The sequence below is a fragment of the Brienomyrus brachyistius genome, chromosome 5 (assembly GCF_023856365.1).
Source record: "Brienomyrus brachyistius isolate T26 chromosome 5, BBRACH_0.4, whole genome shotgun sequence".
NCBI classification, from domain to species: domain Eukaryota; kingdom Metazoa; phylum Chordata; class Actinopteri; order Osteoglossiformes; family Mormyridae; genus Brienomyrus; species Brienomyrus brachyistius.
In genome coordinates, this window is record NC_064537.1 from 34,087,520 (window position 1) to 34,111,401 (window position 23,882).

At 47.4% G+C, this 23,882-nt stretch overlaps 16 non-coding genes across 16 annotated transcripts; 2 read left to right on the top strand and 14 right to left on the bottom strand.

The window, feature by feature from the left end:
- Nucleotides 1–55: 55 nt before the first annotated feature.
- Nucleotides 56–128, bottom strand: trnav-cac (transfer RNA valine (anticodon CAC)). Its single transcript has one exon. It is a non-coding gene; the product is annotated as a tRNA-Val (tRNA).
- Nucleotides 129–1,704: 1,576 nt separating this feature from the next.
- trnav-cac (transfer RNA valine (anticodon CAC)) lies at nt 1,705–1,777 on the bottom strand. The gene has a single exon. It is a non-coding gene; the product is annotated as a tRNA-Val (tRNA).
- A 1,672-nt stretch (nt 1,778–3,449) lies between these two features.
- On the bottom strand, nt 3,450–3,522 carry trnav-cac (transfer RNA valine (anticodon CAC)). The gene has a single exon. It is a non-coding gene; the product is annotated as a tRNA-Val (tRNA).
- Nucleotides 3,523–5,193: 1,671 nt separating this feature from the next.
- On the bottom strand, nt 5,194–5,266 carry trnav-cac (transfer RNA valine (anticodon CAC)). The gene has a single exon. It is a non-coding gene; the product is annotated as a tRNA-Val (tRNA).
- A 1,679-nt stretch (nt 5,267–6,945) lies between these two features.
- On the bottom strand, nt 6,946–7,018 carry trnav-cac (transfer RNA valine (anticodon CAC)). Its single transcript has one exon. It is a non-coding gene; the product is annotated as a tRNA-Val (tRNA).
- A 1,668-nt stretch (nt 7,019–8,686) lies between these two features.
- On the bottom strand, nt 8,687–8,759 carry trnav-cac (transfer RNA valine (anticodon CAC)). The gene has a single exon. It is a non-coding gene; the product is annotated as a tRNA-Val (tRNA).
- Nucleotides 8,760–9,421: 662 nt separating this feature from the next.
- On the top strand, nt 9,422–9,493 carry trnae-cuc (transfer RNA glutamic acid (anticodon CUC)). Its single transcript has one exon. It is a non-coding gene; the product is annotated as a tRNA-Glu (tRNA).
- A 934-nt stretch (nt 9,494–10,427) lies between these two features.
- Nucleotides 10,428–10,500, bottom strand: trnav-cac (transfer RNA valine (anticodon CAC)). The gene has a single exon. It is a non-coding gene; the product is annotated as a tRNA-Val (tRNA).
- A 1,680-nt stretch (nt 10,501–12,180) lies between these two features.
- Nucleotides 12,181–12,253, bottom strand: trnav-cac (transfer RNA valine (anticodon CAC)). The gene has a single exon. It is a non-coding gene; the product is annotated as a tRNA-Val (tRNA).
- Nucleotides 12,254–13,931: 1,678 nt separating this feature from the next.
- trnav-cac (transfer RNA valine (anticodon CAC)) lies at nt 13,932–14,004 on the bottom strand. The gene has a single exon. It is a non-coding gene; the product is annotated as a tRNA-Val (tRNA).
- Nucleotides 14,005–15,683: 1,679 nt separating this feature from the next.
- trnav-cac (transfer RNA valine (anticodon CAC)) lies at nt 15,684–15,756 on the bottom strand. The gene has a single exon. It is a non-coding gene; the product is annotated as a tRNA-Val (tRNA).
- Nucleotides 15,757–17,432: 1,676 nt separating this feature from the next.
- trnav-cac (transfer RNA valine (anticodon CAC)) lies at nt 17,433–17,505 on the bottom strand. Its single transcript has one exon. It is a non-coding gene; the product is annotated as a tRNA-Val (tRNA).
- Nucleotides 17,506–18,167: 662 nt separating this feature from the next.
- On the top strand, nt 18,168–18,239 carry trnae-cuc (transfer RNA glutamic acid (anticodon CUC)). The gene has a single exon. It is a non-coding gene; the product is annotated as a tRNA-Glu (tRNA).
- Nucleotides 18,240–19,183: 944 nt separating this feature from the next.
- Nucleotides 19,184–19,256, bottom strand: trnav-cac (transfer RNA valine (anticodon CAC)). The gene has a single exon. It is a non-coding gene; the product is annotated as a tRNA-Val (tRNA).
- A 1,678-nt stretch (nt 19,257–20,934) lies between these two features.
- trnav-cac (transfer RNA valine (anticodon CAC)) lies at nt 20,935–21,007 on the bottom strand. Its single transcript has one exon. It is a non-coding gene; the product is annotated as a tRNA-Val (tRNA).
- Nucleotides 21,008–22,683: 1,676 nt separating this feature from the next.
- Nucleotides 22,684–22,756, bottom strand: trnav-cac (transfer RNA valine (anticodon CAC)). Its single transcript has one exon. It is a non-coding gene; the product is annotated as a tRNA-Val (tRNA).
- Nucleotides 22,757–23,882: the final 1,126 nt, after the last annotated feature.

Below are 23,882 nucleotides of genomic sequence, written 5' to 3' on the forward strand. Positions count from 1 at the left end.
TTGGTTTCACCGGTGTCTTGGTTTTGAAGCTTGGGCCAAAAGCGATAGGCAGGCATGTTTCCACTCGGTTTCGAACCGAGGACCTTTCGCGTGTGAGGCGAACGTGATAACCACTACACTATGGAAACAACTCACATTCAGCACCTTCCTCAACCAAAGGAAATTTTATTTAATCTGATAATTGTCAGTGGCTGATGAAATACCAGCAGCTGGCCTCCTTTGTAATGCCATCATGTCCACTTGCTAGCATCAGTTCTTTCTTCAGACGACTTTAATCAAGCACATGGAAACTGACTTGACCCCGGTATAAAATCTCTTCCTCGTACTACACAAGATTCAGAAACACAAAGCAACCGCTGTTTTCATAGCCCATCAGTTAACAAGACTCTTCTCACTATCATAATTGGATTGGTAAGGTATCGTTGCATTTCAGAAGGATCAATGATTTCACACTCAAATTCTGCAAGGTCTCTGCTTCGGACAACCGCTAAGAAGCATCTACGTTGTGATCATTGAACATCAAAATCAAGGCACTTGGTTGCATCTTTTCTTTGCATAATTTTATTTCTCACATGCTGTTTGGATTCTGAGCCAAATGTAGAACTATTCAGACAGCGAAAACTGACACTTTGTGGAACGTCACACATTGGGTCGGTGTGTGAGGAATAAGAGTGCTACAGAGCACTTTGGCGAAATGTGCCGTGAAGACAAAATGCCTAGCCAGGTCTGACCTGAAGGGGCACTTGTGAGTATTTCTGTATGACAGAGCGCAAAGCACTACTGTGGGGGGTCCCTGGTGGTCTAGCGGTCAGGATTTGGCGCTCTCACGGCCCGGGCTCGATTCCCGGTCAGGGAACTCCAGGGGCGTCTGCTTGGGATTCTTTTTTTTTTTTTTTTTTTTTTGTCTTTCCCTCCACTTCCCATTGTGACCCTTTTGGTTAGCTTCTGACTTTTGTGACCTAACCGATGTCCTCCCAGCATAGTTGTGCCCTCAGCTTACTTCTCATTCTTCAGTTTTTCACTCCTGGCCACTAAAACGAGCAACAGGGCATTTTCAAGTCAGCTGCACGACAACACAGACGTTCCACCTGCATGGGAGAACACAGCACATTCAGCAGGTCCTATGCGGCCTCTCACAAGAAGGCAGAACGAGTCACGCTGATGTTTTGTTGACGGCGGGACTCTTCATGTTCACGTCTCGGAGGGTCATGGGCTTCTATGCCTCAAGAAGACAGCACCCAGCGTGGGGCTCCAACCCACGACTCTGAGATTAAGAGTCTCATGCTCTACCGACTGAGCTAGCCGGGCCAAGACACAGACGCGAGACCTCAGGACCGGCAACTTTCTGATCTGGTTCTTCTCTGAGAAATGCCTTCTGACTCTGAACCCCATAAAGCACAGCGGTGCTCTTGCTCTCGCCGTCTCCTTGCAAAGTCTCTGCTCCGGACAACCGCTAAGAGGCATCTATGTCGTAATCGTTGAACATGAAAATCAAGCCGCTTGGTTGCATCTTTTCTTTGGCATAATTTTACTTCTCACATGCTGGTTGAATTATGAGCCAAATGTAGAGCTATTCAGACAGCGAAAACTCAGACTTTGTGGAATGTCACGCATTAGCTCGGTGTGTGAAACTACGGAATAATGGCAACTTGGTTTCACCGGTGTCTTGGTTTTGAAGCTTGGGCCAAAAGCGATAGGCAGGCATGTTTCCACTCGGTTTCGAACCGAGGACCTTTCGCGTGTGAGGCGAACGTGATAACCACTACACTATGGAAACAACTCACATTCAGCACCTTCCTCAACCAAAGGAAATTTTATTTAATCTGATAATTGTCAGTGGCTGATGAAATACCAGCAGCTGGCCTCCTTTGTAATGCCATCATGTCCACTTGCTAGCATCAGTTCTTTCTTCAGACGACTTTAATCAAGCACATGGAAACTGACTTGACCCCGGTATAAAATCTCTTCCTCGTACTACACAAGATTCAGAAACACAAAGCAACCGCTGTTTTCATAGCCCATCAGTTAACAAGACTCTTCTCACTATCATAATTGGATTGGTAAGGTATCGTTGCATTTCAGAAGGATCAATGATTTCACACTCAAATTCTGCAAGGTCTCTGCTTCGGACAACCGCTAAGAAGCATCTACGTTGTGATCATTGAACATCAAAATCAAGGCACTTGGTTGCATCTTTTCTTTGCATAATTTTATTTCTCACATGCTGTTTGGATTCTGAGCCAAATGTAGAACTATTCAGACAGCGAAAACTGACACTTTGTGGAACGTCACACATTGGGTCGGTGTGTGAGGAATAAGAGTGCTACAGAGCACTTTGGCGAAATGTGCCGTGAAGACAAAATGCCTAGCCAGGTCTGACCTGAAGGGGCACTTGTGAGTATTTCTGTATGACAGAGCGCAAAGCACTACTGTGGGGGGTCCCTGGTGGTCTAGCGGTCAGGATTTGGCGCTCTCACGGCCCGGGCTCGATTCCCGGTCAGGGAACTCCAGGGGCGTCTGCTTGGGATTCTTTTTTTTTTTTTTTTTTTTGTCTTTCCCTCCACTTCCCATTGTGACCCTTTTGGTTAGCTTCTGACTTTTGTGACCTAACCGATGTCCTCCCAGCATAGTTGTGCCCTCAGCTTACTTCTCATTCTTCAGTTTTTCACTCCTGGCCACTAAAACGAGCAACAGGGCATTTTCAAGTCAGCTGCACGACAACACAGACGTTCCACCTGCATGGGAGAACACAGCACATTCAGCAGGTCCTATGCGGCCTCTCACAAGAAGGCAGAACGAGTCACGCTGATGTTTTGTTGACGGCGGGACTCTTCATGTTCACGTCTCGGAGGGTCATGGGCTTCTATGCCTCAAGAAGACAGCACCCAGCGTGGGGCTCCAACCCACGACTCTGAGATTAAGAGTCTCATGCTCTACCGACTGAGCTAGCCGGGCCAAGACACAGACGCGAGACCTCAGGACCGGCAACTTTCTGATCTGGTTCTTCTCTGAGAAATGCCTTCTGACTCTGAACCCCATAAAGCACAGCGGTGCTCTTGCTCTCGCCGTCTCCTTGCAAAGTCTCTGCTCCGGACAACCGCTAAGAGGCATCTACGTCGTGATCATTGAACATCAAAATCAAGGCGCTGTGCTCTTGCTCTCGCTGTCTCCTTGCAAGGTCTCTGCTCCGGACAACCGCTAAGAGGCATCTATGTCGTAATCGTTGAACATGAAAATCAAGCCGCTTGGTTGCATCTTTTCTTTGGCATAATTTTACTTCTCACATGCTGGTTGAATTATGAGCCAAATGTAGAGCTATTCAGACAGCGAAAACTCAGACTTTGTGGAATGTCACGCATTAGCTCGGTGTGTGAAACTACGGAATAATGGCAACTTGGTTTCACCGGTGTCTTGGTTTTGAAGCTTGGGCCAAAAGCGATAGGCAGGCATGTTTCCACTCGGTTTCGAACCGAGGACCTTTCGCGTGTGAGGCGAACGTGATAACCACTACACTATGGAAACAACTCACATTCAGCACCTTCCTCAACCAAAGGAAATTTTATTTAATCTGATAATTGTCAGTGGCTGATGAAATACCAGCAGCTGGCCTCCTTTGTAATGCCATCATGTCCACTTGCTAGCATCAGTTCTTTCTTCAGATGACTTTAATCAAGCACATGGAAACTGACTTGACCCCGGTATAAAATCTCTTCCTCGTACTACACAAGATTCAGAAACACAAAGCAACCGCTGTTTTCATAGCCCATCAGTTAACAAGACTCTTCTCACTATCATAATTGGATTGGTAAGGTATCGTTGCATTTCAGAAGGATCAATGATTTCACACTCAAATTCTGCAAGGTCTCTGCTTCGGACAACCGCTAAGAAGCATCTACGTTGTGATCATTGAACATCAAAATCAAGGCACTTGGTTGCATCTTTTCTTTGCATAATTTTATTTCTCACATGCTGTTTGGATTCTGAGCCAAATGTAGAACTATTCAGACAGCGAAAACTGACACTTTGTGGAACGTCACACATTGGGTCGGTGTGTGAGGAATAAGAGTGCTACAGAGCACTTTGGCGAAATGTGCCGTGAAGACAAAATGCCTAGCCAGGTCTGACCTGAAGGGGCACTTGTGAGTATTTCTGTATGACAGAGCGCAAAGCACTACTGTGGGGGGTCCCTGGTGGTCTAGCGGTCAGGATTTGGCGCTCTCACGGCCCGGGCTCGATTCCCGGTCAGGGAACTCCAGGGGCGTCTGCTTGGGATTCTTTTTTTTTTTTTTTTTTTGTCTTTCCCTCCACTTCCCATTGTGACCCTTTTGGTTAGCTTCTGACTTTTGTGACCTAACCGATGTCCTCCCAGCATAGTTGTGCCCTCAGCTTACTTCTCATTCTTCAGTTTTTCACTCCTGGCCACTAAAACGAGCAACAGGGCATTTTCAAGTCAGCTGCACGACAACATAGACGTTCCACCTGCATGGGAGAACACAGCACATTCAGCAGGTCCTATGCGGCCTCTCACAAGAAGGCAGAACGAGTCACGCTGATGTTTTGTTGACGGCGGGACTCTTCATGTTCACGTCTCGGAGGGTCATGGGCTTCTATGCCTCAAGAAGACAGCACCCAGCGTGGGGCTCCAACCCACGACTCTGAGATTAAGAGTCTCATGCTCTACCGACTGAGCTAGCCGGGCCAAGACACAGACGCGAGACCTCAGGACCGGCAACTTTCTGATCTGGTTCTTCTCTGAGAAATGCCTTCTGACTCTGAACCCCATAAAGCACAGCGGTGCTCTTGCTCTCACCGTCTCCTTGCAAAGTCTCTGCTCCGGACAACCGCTAAGAGGCATCTACGTCGTGATCATTGAACATCAAAATCAAGGCGCTGTGCTCTTGCTCTCGCTGTCTCCTTGCAAGGTCTCTGCTCCGGACAACCGCTAAGAGGCATCTATGTCGTAATCGTTGAACATGAAAATCAAGCCGCTTGGTTGCATCTTTTCTTTGGCATAATTTTACTTCTCACATGCTGGTTGAATTATGAGCCAAATGTAGAGCTATTCAGACAGCGAAAACTCAGACTTTGTGGAATGTCACGCATTAGCTCGGTGTGTGAAACTACGGAATAATGGCAACTTGGTTTCACCGGTGTCTTGGTTTTGAAGCTTGGGCCAAAAGCGATAGGCAGGCATGTTTCCACTCGGTTTCGAACCGAGGACCTTTCGCGTGTGAGGCGAACGTGATAACCACTACACTATGGAAACAACTCACATTCAGCACCTTCCTCAACCAAAGGAAATTTTATTTAATCTGATAATTGTCAGTGGCTGATGAAATACCAGCAGCTGGCCTCCTTTGTAATGCCATCATGTCCACTTGCTAGCATCAGTTCTTTCTTCAGATGACTTTAATCAAGCACATGGAAACTGACTTGACCCCGGTATAAAATCTCTTCCTCGTACTACACAAGATTCAGAAACACAAAGCAACCGCTGTTTTCATAGCCCATCAGTTAACAAGACTCTTCTCACTATCATAATTGGATTGGTAAGGTATCGTTGCATTTCAGAAGGATCAATGATTTCACACTCAAATTCTGCAAGGTCTCTGCTTCGGACAACCGCTAAGAAGCATCTACGTTGTGATCATTGAACATCAAAATCAAGGCACTTGGTTGCATCTTTTCTTTGCATAATTTTATTTCTCACATGCTGTTTGGATTCTGAGCCAAATGTAGAACTATTCAGACAGCGAAAACTGACACTTTGTGGAACGTCACACATTGGGTCGGTGTGTGAGGAATAAGAGTGCTACAGAGCACTTTGGCGAAATGTGCCGTGAAGACAAAATGCCTAGCCAGGTCTGACCTGAAGGGGCACTTGTGAGTATTTCTGTATGACAGAGCGCAAAGCACTACTGTGGGGGGTCCCTGGTGGTCTAGCGGTCAGTATTTGGCGCTCTCACCGCCACGGCCCGGGTTCGATTCCCGGTCAGGGAACTCCAGGGGCGTCTGCTTGGGATTCTTTTTTTTTTTTTTTTTTTTTGTCTTTCCCTCCACTTCCCATTGTGACCCTTTTGGTTAGCTTCTGACTTTTGTGACCTAACCGATGTCCTCCCAGCATAGTTGTGCCCTCAGCTTACTTCTCATTCTTCAGTTTTTCACTCCTGGCCACTAAAACGAGCAACAGGGCATTTTCAAGTCAGCTGCACGACAACACAGACGTTCCACCTGCATGGGAGAACACAGCACATTCAGCAGGTCCTATGCGGCCTCTCACAAGAAGGCAGAACGAGTCACGCTGATGTTTTGTTGACGGCGGGACTCTTCATGTTCACGTCTCGGAGGGTCATGGGCTTCTATGCCTCAAGAAGACAGCACCCAGCGTGGGGCTCCAACCCACGACTCTGAGATTAAGAGTCTCATGCTCTACTGACTGAGCTAGCCGGGCCAAGACACAGACGCGAGACCTCAGGACCGGCAACTTTCTGATCTGGTTCTTCTCTGAGAAATGCCTTCTGACTCTGAACCCCATAAAGCACAGCGGTGCTCTTGCTCTCGCCGTCTCCTTGCAAAGTCTCTGCTCCGGACAACCGCTAAGAGGCATCTACGTCGTGATCATTGAACATCAAAATCAAGGCGCTGTGCTCTTGCTCTCGCTGTCTCCTTGCAAGGTCTCTGCTCCGGACAACCGCTAAGAGGCATCTATGTCGTAATCGTTGAACATGAAAATCAAGCCGCTTGGTTGCATCTTTTCTTTGGCATAATTTTACTTCTCACATGCTGGTTGAATTATGAGCCAAATGTAGAGCTATTCAGACAGCGAAAACTCAGACTTTGTGGAATGTCACGCATTTGCTCGGTGTGTGAAACTACGGAATAATGGCAACTTGGTTTCACCGGTGTCTTGGTTTTGAAGCTTGGGCCAAAAGCGATAGGCAGGCATGTTTCCACTCGGTTTCCAACCGAGGACCTTTCGCGTGTGAGGCGAACGTGATAACCACTACACTATGGAAACAACTCACATTCAGCACCTTCCTCAACCAAAGGAAATTTTATTTAATCTGATAATTGTCAGTGGCTGATGAAATACCAGCAGCTGGCCTCCTTTGTAATGCCATCATGTCCACTTGCTAGCATCAGTTCTTTCTTCAGACGACTTTAATCAAGCACATGGAAACTGACTTGACCCCGGTATAAAATCTCTTCCTCGTACTACACAAGATTCAGAAACACAAAGCAACCGCTGTTTTCATAGCCCATCAGTTAACAAGACTCTTCTCACTATCATAATTGGATTGGTAAGGTATCGTTGCATTTCAGAAGGATCAATGATTTCACACTCAAATTCTGCAAGGTCTCTGCTTCGGACAACCGCTAAGAAGCATCTACGTTGTGATCATTGAACATCAAAATCAAGGCACTTGGTTGCATCTTTTCTTTGCATAATTTTATTTCTCACATGCTGTTTGGATTCTGAGCCAAATGTAGAACTATTCAGACAGCGAAAACTGACACTTTGTGGAACGTCACACATTGGGTCGGTGTGTGAGGAATAAGAGTGCTACAGAGCACTTTGGCGAAATGTGCCGTGAAGACAAAATGCCTAGCCAGGTCTGACCTGAAGGGGCACTTGTGAGTATTTCTGTATGACAGAGCGCAAAGCACTACTGTGGGGGGTCCCTGGTGGTCTAGCGGTCAGTATTTGGCGCTCTCACCGCCACGGCCCGGGTTCGATTCCCGGTCAGGGAACTCCAGGGGCGTCTGCTTGGGATTCTTTTTGTTTTGTCTTTCCCTCCACTTCCCATTGTGACCCTTTTGGTTAGCTTCTGACTTTTGTGACCTAACCGATGTCCTCCCAGCATAGTTGTGCCCTCAGCTTACTTCTCATTCTTCAGTTTTTCACTCCTGGCCACTAAAACGAGCAACAGGGCATTTTCAAGTCAGCTGCACGACAACACAGACGTTCCACCTGCATGGGAGAACACAGCACATTCAGCAGGTCCTATGCGGCCTCTCACGAGAAGGCAGAACGATTCACGCTGATGTTTTGTTGACGGCGGGACTCTTCATGTTCACGTCTCGGAGGGTCATGGGCTTCTATGCCTCAAGAAGACAGCACCCAGCGTGGGGCTCCAACCCACGACTCTGAGATTAAGAGTCTCATGCTCTACCGACTGAGCTAGCCGGGCCAAGACACAGACGCGAGACCTCAGGACCGGCAACTTTCTGATCTGGTTCTTCTCTGAGAAATGCCTTCTGACTCTGAACCCCATAAAGCACAGCGGTGCTCTTGCTCTCGCCGTCTCCTTGCAAAGTCTCTGCTCCGGACAACCGCTAAGAGGCATCTACGTCGTGATCATTGAACATCAAAATCAAGGCGCTGTGCTCTTGCTCTCGCTGTCTCCTTGCAAGGTCTCTGCTCCGGACAACCGCTAAGAGGCATCTATGTCGTAATCGTTGAACATGAAAATCAAGCCGCTTGGTTGCATCTTTTCTTTGGCATAATTTTACTTCTCACATGCTGGTTGAATTATGAGCCAAATGTAGAGCTATTCAGACAGCGAAAACTCAGACTTTGTGGAATGTCACGCATTAGCTCGGTGTGTGAAACTACGGAATAATGGCAACTTGGTTTCACCGGTGTCTTGGTTTTGAAGCTTGGGCCAAAAGCGATAGGCAGGCATGTTTCCACTCGGTTTCCAACCGAGGACCTTTCGCGTGTGAGGCGAACGTGATAACCACTACACTATGGAAACAACTCACATTCAGCACCTTCCTCAACCAAAGGAAATTTTATTTAATCTGATAATTGTCAGTGGCTGATGAAATACCAGCAGCTGGCCTCCTTTGTAATGCCATCATGTCCACTTGCTAGCATCAGTTCTTTCTTCAGACGACTTTAATCAAGCACATGGAAACTGACTTGACCCCGGTATAAAATCTCTTCCTCGTACTACACAAGATTCAGAAACACAAAGCAACCGCTGTTTTCATAGCCCATCAGTTAACAAGACTCTTCTCACTATCATAATTGGATTGGTAAGGTATCGTTGCATTTCAGAAGGATCAATGATTTCACACTCAAATTCTGCAAGGTCTCTGCTTCGGACAACCGCTAAGAAGCATCTACGTTGTGATCATTGAACATCAAAATCAAGGCACTTGGTTGCATCTTTTCTTTGCATAATTTTATTTCTCACATGCTGTTTGGATTCTGAGCCAAATGTAGAACTATTCAGACAGCGAAAACTGACTCTTTGTGGAACGTCACACATTGGGTCGGTGTGTGAGGAATAAGAGTGCTACAGAGCACTTTGGCGAAATGTGCCGTGAAGACAAAATGCCTAGCCAGGTCTGACCAGAAGGGGCACTTGTGAGTATTTCTGTATGACAGAGCGCAAAGCACTACTGTGGGGGGTCCCTGGTGGTCTAGCGGTCAGGATTTGGCGCTCTCACCGCCACGGCCCGGGTTCGATTCCCGGTCAGGGAACTCCAGGGGCGTCTGCTTGGGATTCTTTTTGTTTTGTCTTTCCCTCCACTTCCCATTGTGACCCTTTTGGTTAGCTTCTGACTTTTGTGACCTAACCGATGTCCTCCCAGCATAGTTGTGCCCTCAGCTTACTTCTCATTCTTCAGTTTTTCACTCCTGGCCACTAAAACGAGCAACAGGGCATTTTCAAGTCAGCTGCACGACAACACAGACGTTCCACCTGCATGGGAGAACACAGCACATTCAGCAGGTCCTATGCGGCCTCTCACGAGAAGGCAGAACGATTCACGCTGATGTTTTGTTGACGGCGGGACTCTTCATGTTCACGTCTCGGAGGGTCATGGGCTTCTATGCCTCAAGAAGACAGCACCCAGCGTGGGGCTCCAACCCACGACTCTGAGATTAAGAGTCTCATGCTCTACCGACTGAGCTAGCCGGGCCAAGACACAGACGCGAGACCTCAGGACCGGCAACTTTCTGATCTGGTTCTTCTCTGAGAAATGCCTTCTGACTCTGAACCCCATAAAGCACAGCGGTGCTCTTGCTCTCGCCGTCTCCTTGCAAAGTCTCTGCTCCGGACAACCGCTAAGAGGCATCTACGTCGTGATCATTGAACATCAAAATCAAGGCGCTGTGCTCTTGCTCTCGCTGTCTCCTTGCAAGGTCTCTGCTCCGGACAACCGCTAAGAGGCATCTATGTCGTAATCGTTGAACATGAAAATCAAGCCGCTTGGTTGCATCTTTTCTTTGGCATAATTTTACTTCTCACATGCTGGTTGAATTATGAGCCAAATGTAGAGCTATTCAGACAGCGAAAACTCAGACTTTGTGGAATGTCACGCATTAGCTCGGTGTGTGAAACTACGGAATAATGGCAACTTGGTTTCACCGGTGTCTTGGTTTTGAAGCTTGGGCCAAAAGCGATAGGCAGGCATGTTTCCACTCGGTTTCGAACCGAGGACCTTTCGCGTGTGAGGCGAACGTGATAACCACTACACTATGGAAACAACTCACATTCAGCACCTTCCTCAACCAAAGGAAATTTTATTTAATCTGATAATTGTCAGTGGCTGATGAAATACCAGCAGCTGGCCTCCTTTGTAATGCCATCATGTCCACTTGCTAGCATCAGTTCTTTCTTCAGACGACTTTAATCAAGCACATGGAAACTGACTTGACCCCGGTATAAAATCTCTTCCTCGTACTACACAAGATTCAGAAACACAAAGCAACCGCTGTTTTCATAGCCCATCAGTTAACAAGACTCTTCTCACTATCATAATTGGATTGGTAAGGTATCGTTGCATTTCAGAAGGATCAATGATTTCACACTCAAATTCTGCAAGGTCTCTGCTTCGGACAACCGCTAAGAAGCATCTACGTTGTGATCATTGAACATCAAAATCAAGGCACTTGGTTGCATCTTTTCTTTGCATAATTTTATTTCTCACATGCTGTTTGGATTCTGAGCCAAATGTAGAACTATTCAGACAGCGAAAACTGACTCTTTGTGGAACGTCACACATTGGGTCGGTGTGTGAGGAATAAGAGTGCTACAGAGCACTTTGGCGAAATGTGCCGTGAAGACAAAATGCCTAGCCAGGTCTGACCAGAAGGGGCACTTGTGAGTATTTCTGTATGACAGAGCGCAAAGCACTACTGTGGGGGGTCCCTGGTGGTCTAGCGGTCAGGATTTGGCGCTCTCACCGCCACGGCCCGGGTTCGATTCCCGGTCAGGGAGCTCCAGGGGCGTCTGCTTGGGATTCTTTTTTTTTTTTTTTTTTTTTTGTCTTTCCCTCCACTTCCCATTGTGACCCTTTTGGTTAGCTTCTGACTTTTGTGACCTAACCGATGTCCTCCCAGCATAGTTGTGCCCTCAGCTTACTTCTCATTCTTCAGTTTTTCACTCCTGGCCACTAAAACGAGCAACAGGGCATTTTCAAGTCAGCTGCACGACAACACAGACGTTCCACCTGCATGGGAGAACACAGCACATTCAGCAGGTCCTATGCGGCCTCTCACAAGAAGGCAGAACGAGTCACGCTGATGTTTTGTTGACGGCGGGACTCTTCATGTTCACGTCTCGGAGGGTCATGGGCTTCTATGCCTCAAGAAGACAGCACCCAGCGTGGGGCTCCAACCCACGACTCTGAGATTAAGAGTCTCATGCTCTACCGACTGAGCTAGCCGGGCCAAGACACAGACGCGAGACCTCAGGACCGGCAACTTTCTGATCTGGTTCTTCTCTGAGAAATGCCTTCTGACTCTGAACCCCATAAAGCACAGCGGTGCTCTTGCTCTCGCCGTCTCCTTGCAAAGTCTCTGCTCCGGACAACCGCTAAGAGGCATCTACGTCGTGATCATTGAACATCAAAATCAAGGCGCTGTGCTCTTGCTCTCGCTGTCTCCTTGCAAGGTCTCTGCTCCGGACAACCGCTAAGAGGCATCTATGTCGTAATCGTTGAACATGAAAATCAAGCCGCTTGGTTGCATCTTTTCTTTGGCATAATTTTACTTCTCACATGCTGGTTGAATTATGAGCCAAATGTAGAGCTATTCAGACAGCGAAAACTCAGACTTTGTGGAATGTCACGCATTAGCTCGGTGTGTGAAACTACGGAATAATGGCAACTTGGTTTCACCGGTGTCTTGGTTTTGAAGCTTGGGCCAAAAGCGATAGGCAGGCATGTTTCCACTCGGTTTCGAACCGAGGACCTTTCGCGTGTGAGGCGAACGTGATAACCACTACACTATGGAAACAACTCACATTCAGCACCTTCCTCAACCAAAGGAAATTTTATTTAATCTGATAATTGTCAGTGGCTGATGAAATACCAGCAGCTGGCCTCCTTTGTAATGCCATCATGTCCACTTGCTAGCATCAGTTCTTTCTTCAGACGACTTTAATCAAGCACATGGAAACTGACTTGACCCCGGTATAAAATCTCTTCCTCGTACTACACAAGATTCAGAAACACAAAGCAACCGCTGTTTTCATAGCCCATCAGTTAACAAGACTCTTCTCACTATCATAATTGGATTGGTAAGGTATCGTTGCATTTCAGAAGGATCAATGATTTCACACTCAAATTCTGCAAGGTCTCTGCTTCGGACAACCGCTAAGAAGCATCTACGTTGTGATCATTGAACATCAAAATCAAGGCACTTGGTTGCATCTTTTCTTTGCATAATTTTATTTCTCACATGCTGTTTGGATTCTGAGCCAAATGTAGAACTATTCAGACAGCGAAAACTGACTCTTTGTGGAACGTCACACATTGGGTCGGTGTGTGAGGAATAAGAGTGCTACAGAGCACTTTGGCGAAATGTGCCGTGAAGACAAAATGCCTAGCCAGGTCTGACCTGAAGGGGCACTTGTGAGTATTTCTGTATGACAGAGCGCAAAGCACTACTGTGGGGGGTCCCTGGTGGTCTAGCGGTCAGGATTTGGCGCTCTCACCGCCACGGCCCGGGGTCGATTCCCGGTCAGGGAACTCCAGGGGCGTCTGCTTGGGATTCTTTTTTTTTTTTTTTTTTTTGTCTTTCCCTCCACTTCCCATTGTGACCCTTTTGGTTAGCTTCTGACTTTTGTGACCTAACCGATGTCCTCCCAGCATAGTTGTGCCCTCAGCTTACTTCTCATTCTTCAGTTTTTCACTCCTGGCCACTAAAACGAGCAACAGGGCATTTTCAAGTCAGCTGCACGACAACACAGACGTTCCACCTGCATGGGAGAACACAGCACATTCAGCAGGTCCTATGCGGCCTCTCACAAGAAGGCAGAACGAGTCACGCTGATGTTTTGTTGACGGCGGGACTCTTCATGTTCACGTCTCGGAGGGTCATGGGCTTCTATGCCTCAAGAAGACAGCACCCAGCGTGGGGCTCCAACCCACAACTCTGAGATTAAGAGTCTCATGCTCTACCGACTGAGCTAGCCGGGCCAAGACACAGACGCGAGACCTCAGGACCGGCAACTTTCTGATCTGGTTCTTCTCTGAGAAATGCCTTCTGACTCTGAACCCCATAAAGCACAGCGGTGCTCTTGCTCTCGCCGTCTCCTTGCAAAGTCTCTGCTCCGGACAACCGCTAAGAGGCATCTACGTCGTGATCATTGAACATCAAAATCAAGGCGCTGTGCTCTTGCTCTCGCTGTCTCCTTGCAAGGTCTCTGCTCCGGACAACCGCTAAGAGGCATCTATGTCGTAATCGTTGAACATGAAAATCAAGCCGCTTGGTTGCATCTTTTCTTTGGCATAATTTTACTTCTCACATGCTGGTTGAATTATGAGCCAAATGTAGAGCTATTCAGACAGCGAAAACTCAGACTTTGTGGAATGTCACGCATTAGCTCGGTGTGTGAAACTACGGAATAATGGCAACTTGGTTTCACCGGTGTCTTGGTTTTGAAGCTTGGGCCAAAAGTGATAGGCAGGCATGTTTCCACTCGGTTTCGAACCGAGGACCTTTCGCGTGTGAGGCGAACGTGATAACCACTACACTATGGAAACAACTCACATTCAGCACCTTCCTCAACCAAAGGAAATTTTATTTAATCTGATAATTGTCAGTGGCTGATGAAATACCAGCAGCTGGCCTCCTTTGTAATGCCATCATGTCCACTTGCTAGCATCAGTTCTTTCTTCAGACGACTTTAATCAAGCACATGGAAACTGACTTGACCCCGGTATAAAATCTCTTCCTCGTACTACACAAGATTCATAAACACAAAGCAACCGCTGTTTTCATAGCCCATCAGTTAACAAGACTCTTCTCACTATCATAATTGGATTGGTAAGGTATCGTTGCATTTCAGAAGGATCAATGATTTCACACTCAAATTCTGCAAGGTCTCTGCTTCGGACAACCGCTAAGAAGCATCTACGTTGTGATCATTGAACATCAAAATCAAGGCACTTGGTTGCATCTTTTCTTTGCATAATTTTATTTCTCACATGCTGTTTGGATTCTGAGCCAAATGTAGAACTATTCAGACAGCGAAAACTGACACTTTGTGGAACGTCACACATTGGGTCGGTGTGTGAGGAATAAGAGTGCTACAGAGCACTTTGGCGAAATGTGCCGTGAAGACAAAATGCCTAGCCAGGTCTGACCTGAAGGGGCACTTGTGAGTATTTCTGTATGACAGAGCGCAAAGCACTACTGTGGGGGGTCCCTGGTGGTCTAGCGGTCAGGATTTGGCGCTCTCACCGCCACGGCCCGGGGTCGATTCCCGGTCAGGGAACTCCAGGGGCGTCTGCTTGGGATTCTTTTTTTTTTTTTTTTTTTTTGTCTTTCCCTCCACTTCCCATTGTGACCCTTTTGGTTAGCTTCTGACTTTTGTGACCTAACCGATGTCCTCCCAGCATAGTTGTGCCCTCAGCTTACTTCTCATTCTTCAGTTTTTCACTCCTGGCCACTAAAACGAGCAACAGGGCATTTTCAAGTCAGCTGCACGACAACACAGACGTTCCACCTGCATGGGAGAACACAGCACATTCAGCAGGTCCTATGCGGCCTCTCACAAGAAGGCAGAACGAGTCACGCTGATGTTTTGTTGACGGCGGGACTCTTCATGTTCACGTCTCGGAGGGTCATGGGCTTCTATGCCTCAAGAAGACAGCACCCAGCGTGGGGCTCCAACCCACGACTCTGAGATTAAGAGTCTCATGCTCTACCGACTGAGCTAGCCGGGCCAAGACACAGACGCGAGACCTCAGGACCGGCAACTTTCTGATCTGGTTCTTCTCTGAGAAATGCCTTCTGACTCTGAACCCCATAAAGCACAGCGGTGCTCTTGCTCTCGCCGTCTCCTTGCAAAGTCTCTGCTCCGGACAACCGCTAAGAGGCATCTACGTCGTGATCATTGAACATCAAAATCAAGGCGCTGTGCTCTTGCTCTCGCTGTCTCCTTGCAAGGTCTCTGCTCCGGACAACCGCTAAGAGGCATCTATGTCGTAATCGTTGAACATGAAAATCAAGCCGCTTGGTTGCATCTTTTCTTTGGCATAATTTTACTTCTCACATGCTGGTTGAATTATGAGCCAAATGTAGAGCTATTCAGACAGCGAAAACTCAGACTTTGTGGAATGTCACGCATTAGCTCGGTGTGTGAAACTACGGAATAATGGCAACTTGGTTTCACCGGTGTCTTGGTTTTGAAGCTTGGGCCAAAAGTGATAGGCAGGCATGTTTCCACTCGGTTTCCAACCGAGGACCTTTCGCGTGTGAGGCGAACGTGATAACCACTACACTATGGAAACAACTCACATTCAGCACCTTCCTCAACCAAAGGAAATTTTATTTAATCTGATAATTGTCAGTGGCTGATGAAATACCAGCAGCTGGCCTCCTTTGTAATGCCATCATGTCCACTTGCTAGCATCAGTTCTTTCTTCAGACGACTTTAATCAAGCACATGGAAACTGACTTGACCCCGGTATAAAATCTCTTCCTCGTACTACACAAGATTCAGAAACACAAAGCAACCGCTGTTTTCATAGCCCATCAGTTAACAAGACTCTTCTCACTATCATAATTGGATTGGTAAGGTATCGTTGCATTTCAGAAGGATCAATGATTTCACACTCAAATTCTGCAAGGTCTCTGCTTCGGACAACCGCTAAGAAGCATCTACGTTGTGATCATTGAACATCAAAATCAAGGCACTTGGTTGCATCTTTTCTTTGCATAATTTTATTTCTCACATGCTGTTTGGATTCTGAGCCAAATGTAGAACTATTCAGACAGCGAAAACTGACACTTTGTGGAACGTCACACATTGGGTCGGTGTGTGAGGAATAAGAGTGCTACAGAGCACTTTGGCGAAATGTGCCGTGAAGACAAAATGCCTAGCCAGGTCTGACCTGAAGGGGCACTTGTGAGTATTTCTGTATGACAGAGCGCAAAGCACTACTGTGGGGGGTCCCTGGTGGTCTAGCGGTCAGGATTTGGCGCTCTCACCGCCACGGCCCGGGTTTGATTCCCGGTCAGGGAACTCCAGGGGCGTCTGCTTGGGATTCTTTTTTTTTTTTTTTTTTGTCTTTCCCTCCACTTCCCATTGTGACCCTTTTGGTTAGCTTCTGACTTTTGTGACCTAACCGATGTCCTCCCAGCATAGTTGTGCCCTCAGCTTACTTCTCACTCTTCAGTTTTTCACTCCTGGCCACTAAAACGAGCAACAGGGCATTTTCAAGTCAGCTGCACGACAACACAGACGTTCCACCTGCATGGGAGAACACAGCACATTCAGCAGGTCCTATGCGGCCTCTCACAAGAAGGCAGAACGAGTCACGCTGATGTTTTGTTGACGGCGGGACTCTTCATGTTCACGTCTCGGAGGGTCATGGGCTTCTATGCCTCAAGAAGACAGCACCCAGCGTGGGGCTCCAACCCACGACTCTGAGATTAAGAGTCTCATGCTCTACCGACTGAGCTAGCCGGGCCAAGACACAGACGCGAGACCTCAGGACCGGCAACTTTCTGATCTGGTTCTTCTCTGAGAAATGCCTTCTGACTCTGAACCCCATAAAGCACAGCGGTGCTCTTGCTCTCGCCGTCTCCTTGCAAAGTCTCTGCTCCGGACAACCGCTAAGAGGCATCTACGTCGTGATCATTGAACATCAAAATCAAGGCGCTGTGCTCTTGCTCTCGCTGTCTCCTTGCAAGGTCTCTGCTCCGGACAACCGCTAAGAGGCATCTATGTCGTAATCGTTGAACATGAAAATCAAGCCGCTTGGTTGCATCTTTTCTTTGGCATAATTTTACTTCTCACATGCTGGTTGAATTATGAGCCAAATGTAGAGCTATTCAGACAGCGAAAACTCAGACTTTGTGGAATGTCACGCATTAGCTCGGTGTGTGAAACTACGGAATAATGGCAACTTGGTTTCACCGGTGTCTTGGTTTTGAAGCTTGGGCCAAAAGCGATAGGCAGGCATGTTTCCACTCGGTTTCGAACCGAGGACCTTTCGCGTGTGAGGCGAACGTGATAACCACTACACTATGGAAACAACTCACATTCAGCACCTTCCTCAACCAAAGGAAATTTTATTTAATCTGATAATTGTCAGTGGCTGATGAAATACCAGCAGCTGGCCTCCTTTGTAATGCCATCATGTCCACTTGCTAGCATCAGTTCTTTCTTCAGACGACTTTAATCAAGCACATGGAAACTGACTTGACCCCGGTATAAAATCTCTTCCTCGTACTACACAAGATTCAGAAACACAAAGCAACCGCTGTTTTCATAGCCCATCAGTTAACAAGACTCTTCTCACTATCATAATTGGATTGGTAAGGTATCGTTGCATTTCAGAAGGATCAATGATTTCACACTCAAATTCTGCAAGGTCTCTGCTTCGGACAACCGCTAAGAAGCATCTACGTTGTGATCATTGAACATCAAAATCAAGGCACTTGGTTGCATCTTTTCTTTGCATAATTTTATTTCTCACATGCTATTTGGATTCTGAGCCAAATGTAGAACTATTCAGACAGCGAAAACTGACTCTTTGTGGAACGTCACACATTGGGTCGGTGTGTGAGGAATAAGAGTGCTACAGAGCACTTTGGCGAAATGTGCCGTGAAGACAAAATGCCTAGCCAGGTCTGACTAGAAGGGGCACTTGTGAGTATTTCTGTATGACAGAGCGCAAAGCACTACTGTGGGGGGTCCCTGGTGGTCTAGCGGTCAGGATTTGGCGCTCTCACCGCCACGGCCCGGGTTCGATTCCCGGTCAGGGAACTCCAGGGGCGTCTGCTTGGGATTCTTTTTTTTTTTTTTTTTTTTGTCTTTCCCTCCACTTCCCATTGTGACCCTTTTGGTTAGCTTCTGACTTTTGTGACCTAACCGATGTCCTCCCAGCATAGTTGTGCCCTCAGCTTACTTCTCATTCTTCAGTTTTTCACTCCTGGCCACTAAAACGAGCAACAGGGCATTTTCAAGTCAGCTGCACGACAACACAGACGTTCCACCTGCATGGGAGAACACAGCACATTCAGCAGGTCCTATGCGGCCTCTCACAAGAAGGCAGAACGAGTCACGCTGATGTTTTGTTGACGGCGGGACTCTTCATGTTCACGTCTCGGAGGGTCATGGGCTTCTATGCCTCAAGAAGACAGCACCCAGCATGGGGCTCCAACCCACGACTCTGAGATTAAGAGTCTCATGCTCTACCGACTGAGCTAGCCGGGCCAAGACACAGACGCGAGACCTCAGGACCGGCAACTTTCTGATCTGGTTCTTCTCTGAGAAATGCCTTCTGACTCTGAACCCCATAAAGCACAGCGGTGCTCTTGCTCTCGCCGTCTCCTTGCAAAGTCTCTGCTCCGGACAACCGCTAAGAGGCATCTACGTCGTGATCATTGAACATCAAAATCAAGGCGCTGTGCTCTTGCTCTCGCTGTCTCCTTGCAAGGTCTCTGCTCCGGACAACCGCTAAGAGGCATCTATGTCGTAATCGTTGAACATGAAAATCAAGCCGCTTGGTTGCATCTTTTCTTTGGCATAATTTTACTTCTCACATGCTGGTTGAATTATGAGCCAAATGTAGAGCTATTCAGACAGCGAAAACTCAGACTTTGTGGAATGTCACGCATTAGCTCGGTGTGTGAAACTACGGAATAATGGCAACTTGGTTTCACCGGTGTCTTGGTTTTGAAGCTTGGGCCAAAAGCGATAGGCAGGCATGTTTCCACTCGGTTTCGAACCGAGGACCTTTCGCGTGTGAGGCGAACGTGATAACCACTACACTATGGAAACAACTCACATTCAGCACCTTCCTCAACCAAAGGAAATTTTATTTAATCTGATAATTGTCAGTGGCTGATGAAATACCAGCAGCTGGCCTCCTTTGTAATGCCATCATGTCCACTTGCTAGCATCAGTTCTTTCTTCAGACGACTTTAATCAAGCACATGGAAACTGACTTGACCCCGGTATAAAATCTCTTCCTCGTACTACACAAGATTCAGAAACACAAAGCAACCGCTGTTTTCATAGCCCATCAGTTAACAAGACTCTTCTCACTATCATAATTGGATTGGTAAGGTATCGTTGCATTTCAGAAGGATCAATGATTTCACACTCAAATTCTGCAAGGTCTCTGCTTCGGACAACCGCTAAGAAGCATCTACGTTGTGATCATTGAACATCAAAATCAAGGCACTGGGTTGCATCTTTTCTTTGCATAATTTTATTTCTCACATGCTGTTTGGATTCTGAGCCAAATGTAGAACTATTCAGACAGCGAAAACTGACACTTTGTGGAACGTCACACATTGGGTCGGTGTGTGAGGAATAAGAGTGCTACAGAGCACTTTGGCGAAATGTGCCGTGAAGACAAAATGCCTAGCCAGGTCTGACCTGAAGGGGCACTTGTGAGTATTTCTGTATGACAGAGCGCAAAGCACTACTGTGGGGGGTCCCTGGTGGTCTAGCGGTCAGTATTTGGCGCTCTCACCGCCACGGCCCGGGGTTCGATTCCCGGTCAGGGAACTCCAGGGGCGTCTGCTTGGGATTCTTTTTTTTTTTTTTTTTTTGTCTTTCCCTCCACTTCCCATTGTGACCCTTTTGGTTAGCTTCTGACTTTTGTGACCTAACCGATGTCCTCCCAGCATAGTTGTGCCCTCAGCTTACTTCTCATTCTTCAGTTTTTCACTCCTGGCCACTAAAACGAGCAACAGGGCATTTTCAAGTCAGCTGCACGACAACACAGACGTTCCACCTGCATGGGAGAACACAGCACATTCAGCAGGTCCTATGCGGCCTCTCACAAGAAGGCAGAACGAGTCACGCTGATGTTTTGTTGACGGCGGGACTCTTCATGTTCACGTCTCGGAGGGTCATGGGCTTCTATGCCTCAAGAAGACAGCACCCAGCGTGGGGCTCCAACCCACGACTCTGAGATTAAGAGTCTCATGCTCTACCGACTGAGCTAGCCGGGCCAAGACACAGACGCGAGACCTCAGGACCGGCAACTTTCTGATCTGGTTCTTCTCTGAGAAATGCCTTCTGACTCTGAACCCCATAAAGCACAGCGGTGCTCTTGCTCTCGCCGTCTCCTTGCAAAGTCTCTGCTCCGGACAACCGCTAAGAGGCATCTACGTCGTGATCATTGAACATCAAAATCAAGGCGCTGTGCTCTTGCTCTCGCTGTCTCCTTGCAAGGTCTCTGCTCCGGACAACCGCTAAGAGGCATCTATGTCGTAATCGTTGAACATGAAAATCAAGCCGCTTGGTTGCATCTTTTCTTTGGCATAATTTTACTTCTCACATGCTGGTTGAATTATGAGCCAAATGTAGAACTATTCAGACAGCGAAAACTGACTCTTTGTGGAACGTCACACATTGGGTCGGTGTGTGAAACTACGGAATAATGGCAACTTGGTTTCACCGGTGTCTTGGTTTTGAAGCTTGGGCCAAAAGCGATAGGCAGGCATGTTTCCACTCGGTTTCGAACCGAGGACCTTTCGCGTGTGAGGCGAACGTGATAACCACTACACTATGGAAACAACTCACATTCAGCACCTTCCTCAACCAAAGGAAATTTTATTTAATCTGATAATTGTCAGTGGCTGATGAAATACCAGCAGCTGGCCTCCTTTGTAATGCCATCATGTCCACTTGCTAGCATCAGTTCTTTCTTCAGACGACTTTAATCAAGCACATGGAAACTGACTTGACCCCGGTATAAAATCTCTTCCTCGTACTACACAAGATTCAGAAACACAAAGCAACCGCTGTTTTCATAGCCCATCAGTTAACAAGACTCTTCTCACTATCATAATTGGATTGGTAAGGTATCGTTGCATTTCAGAAGGATCAATGATTTCACACTCAAATTCTGCAAGGTCTCTGCTTCGGACAACCGCTAAGAAGCATCTACGTTGTGATCATTGAACATCAAAATCAAGGCACTTGGTTGCATCTTTTCTTTGCATAATTTTATTTCTCACATGCTGTTTGGATTCTGAGCCAAATGTAGAACTATTCAGACAGCGAAAACTGACACTTTGTGGAACGTCACACATTGGGTCGGTGTGTGAGGAATAAGAGTGCTACAGAGCACTTTGGCGAAATGTGCCGTGAAGACAAAATGCCTAGCCAGGTCTGACCTGAAGGGGCACTTGTGAGTATTTCTGTATGACAGAGCGCAAAGCACTACTGTGGGGGGTCCCTGGTGGTCTAGCGGTCAGGATTTGGCGCTCTCACCGCCACGGCCCGGGTTCGATTCCCAGTCAGGGAACTCCAGGGGCGTCTGCTTGGGATTCTTTTTTTTTTTTTTTTTTGTCTTTCCCTCCACTTCCCATTGTGACCCTTTTGGTTAGCTTCTGACTTTTGTGACCTAACCGATGTCCTCCCAGCATAGTTGTGCCCTCAGCTTACTTCTCATTCTTCAGTTTTTCACTCCTGGCCACTAAAACGAGCAACAGGGCATTTTCAAGTCAGCTGCACGACAACACAGACGTTCCACCTGCATGGGAGAACACAGCACATTCAGCAGGTCCTATGCGGCCTCTCACAAGAAGGCAGAACGAGTCACGCTGATGTTTTGTTGACGGCGGGACTCTTCATGTTCACGTCTCGGAGGGTCATGGGCTTCTATGCCTCAAGAAGACAGCACCCAGCGTGGGGCTCCAACCCACGACTCTGAGATTAAGAGTCTCATGCTCTACCGACTGAGCTAGCCGGGCCAAGACACAGACGCGAGACCTCAGGACCGGCAACTTTCTGATCTGGTTCTTCTCTGAGAAATGCCTTCTGACTCTGAACCCCATAAAGCACAGCGGTGCTCTTGCTCTCGCCGTCTCCTTGCAAAGTCTCTGCTCCGGACAACCGCTAAGAGGCATCTACGTCGTGATCATTGAACATCAAAATCAAGGCGCTGTGCTCTTGCTCTCGCTGTCTCCTTGCAAGGTCTCTGCTCCGGACAACCGCTAAGAGGCATCTATGTCGTAATCATTGAACATGAAAATCAAGCCGCTTGGTTGCATCTTTTCTTTGGCATAATTTTACTTCTCACATGCTGGTTGAATTATGAGCCAAATGTAGAGCTATTCAGACAGCGAAAACTCAGACTTTGTGGAATGTCACGCATTAGCTCGGTGTGTGAAACTACGGAATAATGGCAACTTGGTTTCACCGGTGTCTTGGTTTTGAAGCTTGGGCCAAAAGCGATAGGCAGGCATGTTTCCACTCGGTTTCCAACCGAGGACCTTTCGCGTGTGAGGCGAACGTGATAACCACTACACTATGGAAACAACTCACATTCAGCACCTTCCTCAACCAAAGGAAATTTTATTTAATCTGATAATTGTCAGTGGCTGATGAAATACCAGCAGCTGGCCTCCTTTGTAATGCCATCATGTCCACTTGCTAGCATCAGTTCTTTCTTCAGACGACTTTAATCAAGCACATGGAAACTGACTTGACCCCGGTATAAAATCTCTTCCTCGTACTACACAAGATTCAGAAACACAAAGCAACCGCTGTTTTCATAGCCCATCAGTTAACAAGACTCTTCTCACTATCATAATTGGATTGGTAAGGTATCGTTGCATTTCAGAAGGATCAATGATTTCACACTCAAATTCTGCAAGGTCTCTGCTTCGGACAACCGCTAAGAAGCATCTACGTTGTGATCATTGAACATCAAAATCAAGGCACTTGGTTGCATCTTTTCTTTGCATAATTTTATTTCTCACATGCTGTTTGGATTCTGAGCCAAATGTAGAACTATTCAGACAGCGAAAACTGACACTTTGTGGAACGTCACACATTGGGTCGGTGTGTGAGGAATAAGAGTGCTACAGAGCACTTTGGCGAAATGTGCCGTGAAGACAAAATGCCTAGCCAGGTCTGACCTGAAGGGGCACTTGTGAGTATTTCTGTATGACAGAGCGCAAAGCACTACTGTGGGGGGTCCCTGGTGGTCTAGCGGTCAGGATTTGGCGCTCTCACCGCCACGGCCCGGGGTCGATTCCCGGTCAGGGAACTCCAGGGGCGTCTGCTTGGGATTCTTTTTTTTTTTTTTTTTTTTTGTCTTTCCCTCCACTTCCCATTGTGACCCTTTTGGTTAGCTTCTGACTTTTGTGACCTAACCGATGTCCTCCCAGCATAGTTGTGCCCTCAGCTTACTTCTCATTCTTCAGTTTTTCACTCCTGGCCACTAAAACGAGCAACAGGGCATTTTCAAGTCAGCTGCACGACAACACAGACGTTCCACCTGCATGGGAGAACACAGCACATTCAGCAGGTCCTATGCGGCCTCTCACAAGAAGGCAGAACGAGTCACGCTGATGTTTTGTTGACGGCGGGACTCTTCATGTTCACGTCTCGGAGGGTCATGGGCTTCTATGCCTCAAGAAGACAGCACCCAGCGTGGGG